This window comes from Nerophis ophidion, linkage group LG02, assembly GCF_033978795.1.
Source record: "Nerophis ophidion isolate RoL-2023_Sa linkage group LG02, RoL_Noph_v1.0, whole genome shotgun sequence".
Taxonomy (NCBI): Eukaryota; Metazoa; Chordata; class Actinopteri; order Syngnathiformes; family Syngnathidae; genus Nerophis; species Nerophis ophidion.
This window is the reverse complement of record NC_084612.1, coordinates 88,884,023-88,899,251: the sequence shown is the minus strand read 5'-3', so window position 1 is coordinate 88,899,251 and position 15,229 is coordinate 88,884,023. Positions and strand designations below refer to the sequence as shown.

The 15,229-nt window shown below is 41.9% G+C and overlaps 1 protein-coding gene across 3 annotated transcripts in view; it reads right to left on the bottom strand.

Moving 5' to 3' along the window:
* znf536 (zinc finger protein 536) overlaps positions 1-15,229 on the bottom strand; it is a 650,381-nt gene that overhangs the window by 510,268 nt on the left and 124,884 nt on the right. For 2 of the 3 annotated variants that reach the window (XM_061893538.1, XM_061893539.1), the window contains exon 3: positions 6,148-6,196. The gene's annotated coding sequence lies outside the window, so the exon portion shown is untranslated. Of the gene's footprint in view, positions 1-1,728; positions 1,978-6,147; positions 6,197-15,229 lie in introns of those variants that run through there. The other variant, XM_061893540.1, reaches the window with a different exon arrangement.

The window sequence follows — 15,229 nt, the reverse complement described above, 5'->3', positions numbered from 1 at the left end:
CCGAGCGAGCGGAGAGGAGGAGCGGAAGAGCGATCTGGACTGAGTTTTTATTGAAAAATAAACAAAGTCAAACTGCTCAAGCCATGTCTTTCCTTGGTGGTCCTGGGAACCCGCAAGACGACGGCTTGAGACCGTCACAATACCGTAGCTGCGTCTGTCAAATATGAGTCATTAAATGACTCCCTTCTCCTGGTGGTAGAGGGCGCTAGTGATCTTTCTTGCGACTATTTGGCTGCAGAAGAAGTGAAATGAATGACGTGATTGTGGTGGGACGGGTATGACGCGGGGGTTGCAGGACGGACCTTTTAGGATGTAACACGTCTATGACGGCTATGTAAACAACCGGGCTGAAATAAAGCATGTTCCAGTCCTAAATACCCAGTGTATTATTCATACTATAACACTTCATGGTGGCAACCGTGGGATAAAGAGATCACCCACGCAGCAGAACGGGAGGGGGAGTTGACCGAGGATAATTATGTCGTCGCCCGCACTCGAGGAGCCGAGCTAACCGATAGCAGCGGTCTGATAGCAGTTTTCTAAACTGGACTTTCAATCGAAGCAGGAGGTAATAAAGGAAGATCTCCATCGAGACAGAGACTTTTAAAACTGAAGAAAGATAAGGAAGACTTCTATCAACAAGTTATCGATGCTTTTGATCAGAAGGAGCTGGCATGGATTTCATTTATAGGTAAAAGCAAGACCATAATAACGTTTTTTTATATTTTTTTTTATTAAATGTGCTTTTTATTATGGTATCCTTACATCACACTCAAATTTTTACTCCATGCCTTTGGTAAGTGCCGGAGTGTGAAGAGGTTTTAAAATAATTAGCGCCCCGGCGGCAATTCAAGGAAATACGGGATATATATTTATTTATTTTATATATATATATATATATATATTATATATACTTATTTAATTATATATGCACCTTATTGCTTTTTTTTATCCTGCACTACCATGAGTTTATGTAACAAAATTGTGTTCTTATCTGTGCTGTAAAGTTTAAATTTGAATGACAATAAAAAGGAAGTCTAAGTCTAAGTTTTTACAGAAAAGCAGTAAAGTCCAACAAAAAAAATGTGCTTAAATAAAAAAAAATACAAAAAAATAAACATGGCCGCTGACAGCTGATTTCAACAAAACGCCAAACATGAGATTTCTTTGCGGAATCGATAGGAAGGTTTCATCCCGCCTCCTCCGGTCTGAAGGCATCGATCCCGCTCGGAGGGAGCGACATCATCCCGGGGATCAGGTGACACGCCCTCACTTTTGACACATAAATAAAATATGTGGCCTTTTCTTTCTTTTCCCGGTCCTGGTCCTAACATGGCGCTCGGCGCCCTCAAAAAAACCCGCTCGACTTTCCCCGACACCCGCGGCCGGGCTCAAACACGAACGTGTCGGGGGGAAAATAATGTGAGCGTTGAATTATTCAGGCCTTTTTTTTTTTTCCTCGCCGTGACGCCGCCACGCCAACACGCGGACATCAATCCTCGCCCTCGCCTCTTGACTTATGGCGCTCCAGATTTAGCCCCGGGAGGTCAAAAGCGCAGCCGCTCTCCTTTTTCTGTTTTTTTTTTTTTTTTTTTAATATCAAGCGGGATAAATAGCCGCCGTGGCGCTCGCCACCTGAGCGCGAGCTGCTCATCCGCACCTGGGCGAGAAATCCCCGAAATGACGAGGCACACATTTCGGCGTGTGGACTACAAATAGCTGACTAACCTGTGGTCCGGGCTTGGGGAGCGGGGCGGCCTTCAAGTCTACGGGACGTGGTTGACGTAAGAGCAGGTCTGAGCAGCACGCAGCCCGGGTCTGGACCGGCTTACAGGCAGACGGACTAACTCCCTCCACGGCCAGAGGCTAACCAGATTAGGCAGGAATTATGTTTTGATACGACCGACTCGTCTCTTAAAGCACATAGACGTCTTCTACTCCCAAAAAGAAGGGCGGAAATAGGTCAAAGCATCTTGCCTAAAATAAACACCCAATAGTCCACGTTATGACAGAATGTCGTCACAACGACCAACAGAAAAAGACAGGCTTTAAATAATCAGTGATAGGTGTGTGAGTCCAACGTTGAACAGGTGAAACTAATGGGTAACCATGGAAACATGGCAAACAATGAAGTGCAATAACAGGAAGCAATGGAGTCTTAAACAAAACAGAACATAACTAAACAAAACATGATTACAACATCATGACAGACCAGCTCCTTCATAGTTGTGTATCTTTTACAATTTGACCCAAACTGACCCGATTGTAGCTGAGATAGGCGCCAGCGCCCCCCGTGACCCCGAAAGGGAATAAGCGGTAGAAAATGGATGGAATTCATGTTGGCAGCGGTGGGATAAAGAGATCACTCACGGAGCAGAACGGGAGGGGGAGCTGTCCGAGGATAATTCTGTCGTCGCCCGCACTCGAGGAGCCGAGCTAACTGATAGCAGCAGTCTGATGGCAGTTTTCTAAACTGGACTTTCAATCGAAGCAGGAGGTAACAAAGGAAGATCAAGACAGAGACTTTTAAAACTGAAGAAAGATAAGGAAGACTTCTATCAACAAGTTATCGATGCTTTTGATCAGAAGGAGCTGGCATGGATTTCATTTATAACTTTTTTATTTATTTATTTATTAAATATGTTTTTCATGATGGTATCCTTACATCACACTCAAATTTTTACTGACTGCCTTTGGTAAGTGCCGGAGTGAGAAGAGGTTTTAAAATAATTAGCGCCCCGGCGGCAATTCAAGGAAATACGGTATATATATTTATTTATTTTATATATATATATTTCTATATTATTTATATATATTTATTTAATTATATACGCACCTTTTTGATTTTTTTAATCAAGTCAAATACAAGTTAAGTATTTTTTTCAGGAACACTAATACCAAAAGTCACAATGTCCGATAGTTCAAAAAAGTTATGACAGACCACATTAAAAAAACGGAATGTAATTTTACAGTTTTTTTACAGAATGGGACACCCAAACTGTGCATTCAAATAAAGAAAGTGAAATTTACAATATTAACTACAAACAATAAAACACTGAATATTAACATATATCTATTTCTCAGAGTAGCTTTTCCATAGTTGTGTGTCTTTTACAATCAAGCAAAAACACAACAAAAATGTAAAAAAACAGCAAATAATGAATGCAAAATGTCAAGTCAAATACAAGTCATGTACTAAGTAGGGTTGTACGGTATAGTACTGCAATACTAATGAATCATATTCAGTACTATACCTCCTCTAAAAAGTATCTGTCCCCAACCCCAGTCGTCATCACATCATGACATTGCTGGTTTTACAAGCCGAGGAGCATGTTCGGCAGCGCACAATCACGGAGTACTTACAAGCAGACACAGTGTCTAGACAAAAAAGGGAGAACGGACGCATTTTGGCCTAAAAACTAAAGATAAAGGTGAAGTTATAACACACTAAATCACTAATCTTTACCTCCATGCCGATGAATGAAGTAAGTTTCTTACAAGTATCATTATCACTGCAGGACGAGGAATAGCGAAACATGCTTCACGACACATCGTAGCTCACCGGAGTCACCGTAAATGACGCCGGTCATGAATGTAAACAAACGCCATGGGTGGATCGACACCTGACATCCACTGTAATGATACCAAGAACTACTATGATACTACTATGATTACATCAATGTTTATTAGCATCGTTTTTCATTTTAAAAAAATATGTTTATAAATACGTCTCTGGACAAATGAGGTCTTTGAATATGACCAATGTATGATCCTTTAACTACTTGGTATCGGATCGATACTTAAATGTCTGGTATCACCCAAAACGAATGTAAAGTATCAAACAACAGAAGAATAAGTGATGATTACATTTCAACAGAAGTGTAGATAAAACATGTTAAAAGAGAAAGCAAGCAGATATTAACAGTACATTAAGAAGTAGATGAATAATTAATTTTCTACCGCTTGTCCTTCATAAGTTAGACGAAATAATAGGTAGATAAACGACACAATATGTTACTGCATACCGTATTTCCTTGAATTGCCGCAGGGCATATAGTATGTGCCTGCCTTGAATTACTGCCGTTTTTAAATAATTAGCGCATGCTTAGTATTACCGCCTGCTCAAACTCAACCCCCTGTCATCATTTTCAAACCGGAGGAGGCTGATTTCAATACCGGTAATTTGAAATCGCATAAAGGGAAGAAGATTAAGAGCTATTCAGTAGGATTTAAGTTCCAACTTTACATCGGATTCAAATTTTTACTGCATGCCTTTGGTAAGTGCCGGAGTGAGAAGATGTTTTGAAAATAATTAGCGCATGCTTACTTTTACCGCATGCCTTTGGTAAGCGCAGGAGTGAGAAGAGGTTTTAAATTAATTAGCGCCCCCGTCTGCCATCCATCCGTACGTCTAGCCATCCCTGAAAAGACTAAACCCATAAAGTTACTAGGGCTCCTCCAAAAACGACTTAACTTCCACATGTCCCAGGGGTCTCTTCCATAAAGGACTCTACCCTTGAAGATCCTAGGGCTTCCCCTCTGAAAGGACTTAACCATCAGGGTCCCGGGGCTACATCCAAAAAGGACTTAACTCATTAAGGTCCTCGGAATCCCCCAAAAAGACTTAACCCCTAAAGTTAATAGGACTCCTCCAGAAAAGACTTGACCTCCAACTGTCCCAGGGCTCTTACCACAAAAGACTTCACCCTTAAAGTTATCAGGGCTCCCTCTCTTAAAAAGCTTAATCTTCAGGGTCACATCCAAAAAAGGACCTAACCACTAAAGGTCCCGGGACTCTCCACAAAAGGACTTAAACCATAAAGTTACTAGGGCTCTTCCATAAAAGACTTAACCACTAAAGGTCCCAGGGCTCTCCCCCATGAAGGACTTTGCCCATACAGGTACCAGGGCTATACCTCTAAAATTACTTAACCCTTCAAGGCCTTTGGGCTCCACTCAAAAAAGACTTAACCCATAAAGGTTTTAGGGCTCCACCCAAAAATATTTACCTATAAAGTTACAAGTGTTCCTCCTGAAAGGACTTAACCTCTAAAGGTCCCAGGGTTTTTCCCTACAAAGGATATAACCCTTCGGGGTCTCAGGGTTCCACACAAAAACAACTTAACCCCTAAAAGGCCTAAAGCTCCCAGCAAAAACACTTAAACTGTAAAGTTACAAAAGCTCCACCAGGAAGGACTCAACCTCTACATGTCCCAGAGTTTCCAGGAAGGACTTAATCCTTAACTTACCAGGGCTCCCCCCCCCGAAAAAAATACTTAACCATCGAAGGTCCCCCACATCCCCGGGCAACCGGTGCAATGGATGTCGAGTGAATCTAGTTAATAATGTAAGAGTTACCCCACAAAGTCAGAGGGTTCCCCCCCAGAAATGATTTAACCCCTCAGTGTCTCAGCACTTCACCCAGAAAGGATTAACCCTTTAAGTCCAGAAATCCTAAACTAACCCCTAAAGGTTTCTGCCCCCCCCTCCAAAAGTAGATAACTCCTAAACGTCCCAACCTTCAAAAAGATCTAAAAAGTGCCCAAAAACTACAAAGTGTGTTCAATTTGTGGTGTAAGTCAGACCTTCAAAGACCCTTTGAGTGCACTTGGTACCAATCTGTACCCATTCAAGCGCACTTGGGACCTATTGGGACTTTGCCGGACCCTCGAAGAGACTAAGTTAACTCAAAACACACAAAATCCTTTCCATGAGCAATAAAAAGACGCAGGGACATGTTCAAGTGGTTTGGACCGTTGATACATTGACTCTAAAGGGACAGAAATCAGAAAAAGACCAAACGACCTTAACCCTTTGGTAAGCGCAGGAGTGAGAAGAGGCTTTAAATTAATTAGCGCCCCCGGCGGCAATTCAAGGAAATACGGTAATTAGGAGCCTTTGTTTGTTTACTTACTACTAAAAGACAAGTTGTCTTGTATGTTCACTATTTTATTTAGGGACAAACTTGCAATAAGAAACATATTTTTAATGTACCCTAAGATTCGTTGTTAAAATAAAGCTAATATTGCACCATGACCCCCCCCCCCTCCCCCCTCACCTCACCTGACCCGACCTTCCCGTAAAGCCCTGAGTCACCCCTGGCATGGGTGTGGGAGGGGGAGGGGGAGGTCACATGACCGCACTCACCCTGGTTTAAGCCGAGGTCAGCGTCAGCTCCAGTCCTGATCACAGACTCCTACGAGAGAGAGAGAGGGGAGAGAGTAAAAAAAAAGGAACTTTCATTTTCACAGCAGACTGTTCACCCCCCCCCAGCAAGGGGTTTCCCTCCTTCACGGGGGTGAGGGGGAGGAAGGTGTATCGACCGCGAGCAGAAAAAGCCCCCGCCGGCGCTCGACTCTTCATCATCCCGCTGCTCCTCAAATATTTAACAATTTCCACGGCCGCCGTCGCCAATAAACGCAATAAAGCGGCGTCGCGTTTTGCGCGGGTTAGCGCAACCAAGATGGATGCTGAACGCAAAGATCCTTTGGCAGCCGCGAAAACACACACACAAAGCGTGGACACGGCGTTAGGAACACCGTTAGATGCCATTCAGCTGGCACAGAGATCATAATACTCACTTTTTACTGACACTCTCAGGAAAATAATAATGTGTGTATATATATGTATATATGTATATACAGTGGGGTAAAAAAGTATTTAGTCCGCCACCGTTTGTGCAAGTTCTCCCACTTAAAATGATGACAGAGTTCTGTAATGTTCATCATAGGTACACTTCAACCGTGAGAGACAGAATGTGGAAAAAAAAATCCAGCAATTCACATTGTAGGAATTTTAAAGAATTTATTTATAAATTACGGTGGAAAATAGGCATTTGGTCAACCATTCAAAGCTCTCACTGATGGAAGGAGGTTTTGGCTCAAAATCTCATTCATTCTTTCCTTAACACGGATCAATCGTCCTGTCCCCTTAGCAGAAAAACAGCCCCAAAGCATGATGTTTCCACCCCCATGCTTCACAGTAGGTATGGTGTTCTTGGGATGCAACTCAGTATTCTTCTTCCTCCAAACAAATATTTAAAGTATTTAGTCCACCACCGATTGTGCAAGTTCTCCCACTTAAAATGATGACAGAGGTCTGTCATTTTCATCATAGGTACACTTCAACTGTGAGAGACAGAATGTGGAAAAAAAAATCCAGGAATTTTAAAGAATTTATTTGTAAATTACGGTGGAAATTAAGTGTTTGGTCAAGCATTCAAAGCTCTCACTGATGGAAGGAGGTTTTGGCTGAAAATCTCACGATACATGGCCCAATTCATTCTTTCCTTAACACGGATCAATCTTCCTGTCCCCTTTAGCAGAAAAACAGGCTCAAAGCATGATGTTTCCACCCCCATGCTTCACAGTAGGTATGGTGTTCTTGGGATGCAACTCAGTATTCTTCTTCCTCCAAACGAGTATTTAAAGTATTTAGTCAGCCACCGATTGTGCAAGTTCTCCCACTTAAAATGATGACAGAGGTCTGTAATTTTCATCATAGGTACACTTCAACTGTGAGAGACAGAATGTGGAAAAAAAAATCCAGGAATTTTAAAGAATTTATTTGTAAATTACGGTGGAAATTAAGTGTTTGGTCAAGCATTCAAAGCTCTCACTGATGGAAGGAGGTTTTGGCTGAAAATCTCACGATACATGGCCCCATTCATTCTTTCCTTAACACAGATCAATCGTCCTGTCCCCTTAGCAGAAAAACAGCCCCAAAGCATGATGTTTCCACCCCCATGCTTCACAGTAGGTATGGTGCTCTTGGGTTGCAACTCAGTATTCTTCTTCAAACAAGTATTTAAAGTATTTAGTCAGCCAGCGATTGTGCAAGTTCTCCCACTTAAAATGATGACAGAGTTCTGTAATGTTCATCATAGGTACACTTCAACTGTGAGAGACAGAATGTGGAAAAAAAATCCAGGAATTCACATTGTAGGAATTTTAAAGAATTAATTTGTAAATTATGGTGGAAAATAAGTATTTGGTCAACCATTCAAAGCTCTCACTGATGGAAGGAGGTTTAGGCTGAAAATCTCACGATACATGGCCCCATTCATTCTTTCCTTAACACGGATCAATCGTCCTCTCCCCTTAGCAGAAAAAACAGCCCCAAAGCATGATGTTTCCACCCCCATGCTTCACAGTAGGTATGGTGTTCTTGAGATGCAACTCAGTATTCTTCTTCCTCCAAACACGACAAGTTGAGTTTGTACCAAAATGGATACATGGATGATACAGCAGAGGATTGGGAGAATGTCATGTGGTCAGATCATGTATCAACACACCTATCTATTCATCCATCAATCTATCCATCCACCCATCATGCATCTATCCTCTATAGTCCGTCCATCACCCATTCGTCTATCCACTCACATTTCTGTCAGTCTGCCATCCATCCATACGTCTAGCCATCCTTTGATCATCCATCAATCCACCTGTCTATTCATCCATTTGTCATATATCCGTCCATCCATCCACCCAACATCAATCTATTGTCCATCAATCATCAATATGTCTATCAGTCCTTCCATCATCCATCTATAATTTGTCTATCTACTCATCATCCATCTATCATCCATAACCCATCCGTCACCAATTTGTCCATCCACCCACAAAACTGTCAATCAAGCATCCATCCTTCAATCTTCTATCAAGCCACCTATCTATTCATCCATTTGTCATCTGTCTATCCATCCACCCAACATCAATCTATCGTCCATCTATCATCCATCCATCATCCATGTCTATCATCCATCTAGGATCCATCTTTTTATCCACTCATCATCCATCCATCATCTACATGTATAATCCTGTTATCACTCATTTGTCTATCCATCCACATATCAGTCAATCCATCCTTCAATCATCAATCAATCCACCCATTGTTTTATCCATTTATCCGTCTTTCCATCCACCCATCATCCATCTATTTTCATCCATAAGTCTATCCATTCATCTATCATCCATCTATCCCTCCACCTTATTGTACACCTATCCTCCATCAGTCCACATATCTATTCATCTGTCTATAATCCATTCATCTGTCTATCCATCCACCCATCATCCTTCTGTCATCTATAATCCATCCATCACCCATTTGTCTATCCATCCACATTCCTGTCAATCTATCATCCATCCATACGTCTATCCATCCTTTGATCATCCATCTATCACCTAGCCGTCTATCCATCCACGCAACATCAATCTATCGTCCATCTATCATCTAGAATCCATCCACCACCCATCCGTCTATCAATCTATACATCTATCATCCATCCATCCATACGCCTATCCATCCTTCGATCATCCATCAATCCACCTATCTATACATCCATCCATCATCTAGCCGTCTATCCATCCATCCATACGCCTATCCATCCTTCGATCATCCATCAATCCACCTATCTATACATCCATCCATCATCCAGCCGTCTATCCATCCACCCAACATCAATCTATCGCCCATCTATCGTCTATAATCCATCCACCACCCATCCGTTTATCTATAAATCTATATACATGTATTATCCATCCTTCGGACATCCATCAATCCACCTATCTATGCATCCATCTATCATCTAGCCGTCTCTCCATCCATTTAAATTTTCCTGAAGGAACTCTCCTGAAGGAATCAATAAAGTACTATATCTATCTATCCACCCAACATCAATCTCTCGTCCATCTACCACCCACCCGACTATCTATCAATCTATACATCTATCATCCATCCATCCATACACCTATCCATCCTTTGATCATCCATCCATCCATCCACCCGTCATTCATCTATAATCCATCCATCGCCAATTTGTCTGTCCATCCACATATCTGTCAGTCTAGCATCCGTCCATCCTTCAATCATCCATCAATCCACCTATCTTTTCATCCATCTATCCATCAACCCAACATTAATCTATTGTCCATCTATCATCACTAACCCAACCATCACATATATAATCAATCTTTCATCTATCCATCTGTCTATCTTTTCTTTGATCATCCATCTATCCATGCACCCATCATTCATTTATCATGCATCCATTGTCCATCTGTCAAGCCATCCATCTATCCTTCCCCTTTACTGTACATTTATCATCCATCAATCCACCTATTTATTCATCCATCTATACCAGGGGTCGGGAACCTTTTTGACTGAAAGAGCCAAGAAGCCAAATATTTTAGAATGTATTTCCCTAAGAGCCATATAATATTTTTTTAACACTGAACACAACCAAACGCGTGCATTTTTAAGTAAGACCAACATTTTTAGAGTATAACATGTCTCTTATTCTTTGTAATAACATTGTTATTCTGAAGCTAAATGTGGAGGGGGCGTGGTCTGCGGGCCTGCAGCGAAGTGGGGTGTTGCCAGGATCGGCCTTGAAATCAGCGACAGGTGTGTAGTCGTCCCACCTGGGCCTTGTTATATAATCATCTGTCGCTCTGTTATAAGCAGCAGCCAGGAGGAGAGAGAGGGTTGGGGCTGGGGCTGGAGCCAGAGCACGAGCGAGAACGAAAGAGAAAAAGACAATTGCTGGAAAGCGACTGAGAGACTGATTGAAAAATAAAACAATATTGCAACCATGAAACAGGCTCTCATATCGGTGCTTGGTGGTCTGAAGAACCCCCAGGAGGGCAAGCCCCACACTAACCAATAATAAATAAATAACTTCTTACCTTTAACGCAATGTCTTGAACAGGTGCGGTAGAAAACGGATGGATGGATTAAAAATGCATGAGAATGTTTTATATTTTGAACGTTATTTTTAACACTGTGATTACAAGTGGAATTATTCATTATTTATCGTGTTAAGAAATGTCAACTCAGATTTATCCGAGAGCCAGGTGCAGTCATCAAAAGAGCCATATCTGGCTCGCGAGCCATATCTGGCTCGCGAGCCATAGGTTCCCTACCCCTGATCTATACAGTATATACAACCATTCTCCCGTTTTTCAAAATCTCACTAAATCAGTCAAAATTGTGCTAAACTGTCGCCATTTTCCTTCACTATCCGCAGCGTCCTGGTCATGTGACCACGCCGTAAATCTTCACGCCATTAAACAACATTTTGACACCTTTTTACGTTGTCTTCTCTCTTTTTTTCCCCCTTTTCTTTTTTATGACTTCCTGCCTGGTTTTAATCAGACTTTGCTCCGTGCTGCTGACTCAGATAGAAAAAAAACGGGGAAAAAAAACAAAAACCTGCTTGGCTTTATCTTCTCTAAAAAAATAAAAAAAATAAAAAATAACAATAATAAAAGAAAAAAAGAAAACACTCAGGAATCTTCTGGAAGGTTTGCTGACAGCGCTTGTAGATCCTTCCGGGACTTAAGGAGAGCGGACGTATTTCAAAGTAAAGTGTCTTTTTAAGTGGTTTGGTGCCGGGGGAAAAAGACCACCTAAGAGAGGAGGAGGTTCTGGAAGATTCTACTGTCAATGTGTGCTGGTTTTGTCGTCCATACAGTATAGCTCTGATTAGACACACACACACACACACACACACACACACACACACACACACACACACACACACACACACACACACACACACACACACACACACACACACACACACGTTATCATTTGGAATGGGGACCAAGTTTTTGATCAGAACTTGTGGGGACCACCCTTTCTACAGGTTGTGGAGGCATAAAACAAAGCCGATCCTACTTACTGGGGACCCTGGGGGAAAATAGTTAATATGGTTCATGGTGACAAAATTTAAATAATTTTGCATAATTCACACAAATTTGTTCGTGACTACTGAGGACCATTAAAAAACAGAAAACGTTTAAATTAGATGTTAAACATGTTTACTTTTCAGTGAAGATGTTTTATGGGCCAAAGATTAAAAATGACTTAGGCATCTTCAGAATGGATCTGACTATTATTTAAATGGTTTCCCTTTAGGGGACATGTTTTTTTTGTCCCCATACCGTCAGAGGTCCCCTAAAGGTGACTGTGTAAACAAAGCAATGTCCCCATTAAGTAAGCATTGCCAGAACACACACACACACACACACACGTTATCATTTGGAATGGGGACCAAGTTTTTGATCAGAACTTGTGGGGACCACCCCTTTTACAGGTTGTGGAGGCATAAAGAAAATGAGGTAAAATAGCCACTGCCCAGTTAGCTGATACACGTCTTTAAATCTCTGGATTGATGAAGTAATGTGCCGATCATACTAACTGGGGACCCTGGGGAAAAATAGTTAATATGGTTCATGGGGACCAAATTTAAATAATTTTGCATAACTCACACAAATTTGTTCGTGACTACTGAGGACCATTTAAAAACAGAAAAAGTTTAAAGTAGATGTAAAACATGTTTACTGGGTAAAAGCGTAAACATCACTTAGGCATCTTCAGAATGGATCTGACTATTATTTAAATGGTTTCCCTTTAGGGGACCTGTTTTTTGGTCCCCATACCATCAGAGGTCCCCTAAAGGTGACTGTGTAAACAAAGCAATGTCCCCATTAAGTAAGCATTGCCGGAACACACACACACACACACACACACACACACACACACACACACACACACACACACACACACACACACACACACACAGGTTATCATTTGGAATGGGGACCAAATTTTTGATCAGAACTTGTGGGGACCACCCATTCTACAGGTTGTGGAGGCATAAAACAAATGAGGTAAAATAGCCACTGCCCAGTTAGCTCATAAGCGTTTTTAAATCTCTGGATTCATGAAGTAATGTGCCGATCATACTTACTGGGGACCCTTGGGAAAAAGAGTTAATATGGTTCATGGGGACCAAATTTAAATAATTTTGCATAATTCACACAAATTTGTTCGTGACTACTGAGGACCATTTAAAAACAGAAAACGTTTAAATTAGATGTTAAACATGTTTACTTTTCAGTGAAGATGTTTTATGGGCCAAAGACTAAAAATGACTTAGGCATCTTTAGAATGGATCTGACTATTTAAATGGTTTCCCTTTAGGGCAGTGGTCCCCAACCTTTTTGTATCCGCGGACCGGTCAACGCTTAATAATTTGTCCCGCGGCCCGGGAACTTTTTTTTTTTTTTTTTGTCATTAAAAAGAGATGTTTTTGTCATGAAAAAGGGAGGTTTTTGTGGTTGGTGCACTAATTGTAAGTGTATATTGTGTTTTTTGATGTTGATTTAAAAAAATGAAAATAAAAAAATAAACATGTATTTATTTATTTTTTTTAAAATAAAAATTAATTAAAAAATATTTTGCGGCCCGGTACCAATCCGGTTGGGGAACACTGCTTTAGGGGCCCCTTTTTTTTGTCCCCATACCGTCAGAGGTCCCCTAAAGGTGACTGTGTAAACAAACCGATGTCCCCGTTAAGTAAGCATTGCCAGAACACACACACACACACACACACACACACACACACACACACACACACACACACACACACACACACACACACATACACACACACACAGGTTATCATTTGGAATGGGGACCAAGTTTTTGATCAGAACTTGTGGGGACCACCCATTCCACAGGTTGTGGAGGCATAAAGAAAATTAGGTAAAATAGCTACTGCCCAGTTAGCTCATACACATCTTTAAATCTCTGGATTGATGAAGTAATGTGCTGTTCATACTTACTGGGGACCCTGGGGAAAAATAGTTAATATGGTTCATGGGGACCAAATTGAAATAATTTTGCATAATTCACACAAATTTGTTCGTGACTACTGAGGACCATTTAAAAAACTGAAAAAGTTAAAATTAGATGTTAAACATGTTTACTGGGTAAAACCGTAAACATCACTTAGGCATGTTCAGAATGGATCTGGCTATCATTTAAAAAGTTTTCCCTTTAGAGGACCTGTTTTTTGGTCCCCATACCCTCAGAGGTCCCCTAAAGGTGACTAGGTAAACAGAGCGATGTCCCCATTAAGTAAGCATTGCCAGAACACACACACACACACACACATACATACATACACACACCCACACACACACACACACGCTGGGATAAGTCAAAAAGAAATTGATGCCCATGTTTTGTTGGACCACCTGTTCATCCTGGATACAAGACTCAGAAAGCGAGGAAGGGTTAACACTCTTTGTGGGAGGGAGCCAGGACACAGTGTGTGTGTGTGTGTGTGTGTGTGTGTGTGTGTGGTGCCATCGCCCCGTCTGAAACGTGCCCCAAGAGCGTCAGACTGGCTCAGGCTGGGACTCTGGCGGGTGGGTGGGGGGAGTTGGGGGCAGGGTATGTCGGGGTTCTCCCACCTGCCGCTGGACTGCCTCCGCACACACTTCTGTATCTTCCCGCGTTGGCGTTAATAGCCTTGAGTGTACGCCCTCAACCTTTGACCTCTTGAGTCAACCTGAGGGCCCCCCGAAGGGCTAACATTTGTTCAAGAGCCCACAAAGGGCACGAAACAAGACGAAAACAAACACACAATCTTTTCTGCGAAGGTTCAATGAAGTGACCCGTATCCAAAACAAACGTGTCCGCATTGTGAAAACCAGATTTCGCAGCGCGGGACTCTAACTCAGCGCACGCGACTTCAGTAGCACCACCTTGCATTTATTATGATTCACTGCCAGCATGGCATCTTGTCGGGACCCATAAACACCCTTTACTGAGTGACGAATGGAATACTTTCCGTAAGTACACTTCAGTAAGTGTGTACTTGGTTCCTGAGTGCGCAAATTGGTGCACTTTCAAATCCGTGACTGTTGTTGAGCACTTACCAGGAATGACCATCACGATATTTACCCAATTCCTCTTCTTCTCCTATTGATTTGTGAATTGTAACCACTCCCGTTAGTGCCCCCCATGTTGCTCGGTAGCAAAGATAGCGGCTAAAGGGTGGTCAGTGTCTGGCAATGCACACTGTTGGCAGTTTTTTTGCCTGAAACTTGCAGGTTTTTCCTCAAACAGGTACCATGGTCCCCCCCCAAAAAAGACTTACACTATACGGTTTTGAGTACCTAACCTTTAAAGATACCAGGACTCCCCCTCTGAAAGGATCTCAGGGCACCATCCAAAAAGGACCTAACCCCTTAAGTTCCTAGGGATCCCCCAAGAAGATGTAACCCATAAAGTTACTAGGGCTCCTTCAGAAAGGACTTAATCTTTAACGATACCAGTGCTCCCTCTCTGACAGGACTTAACCCCTACAGATCCTAGGAATCCCCTGAAAAGACTAAACCCATAAAGTTACTAGGGCTCGTCCAAAAACGACTTA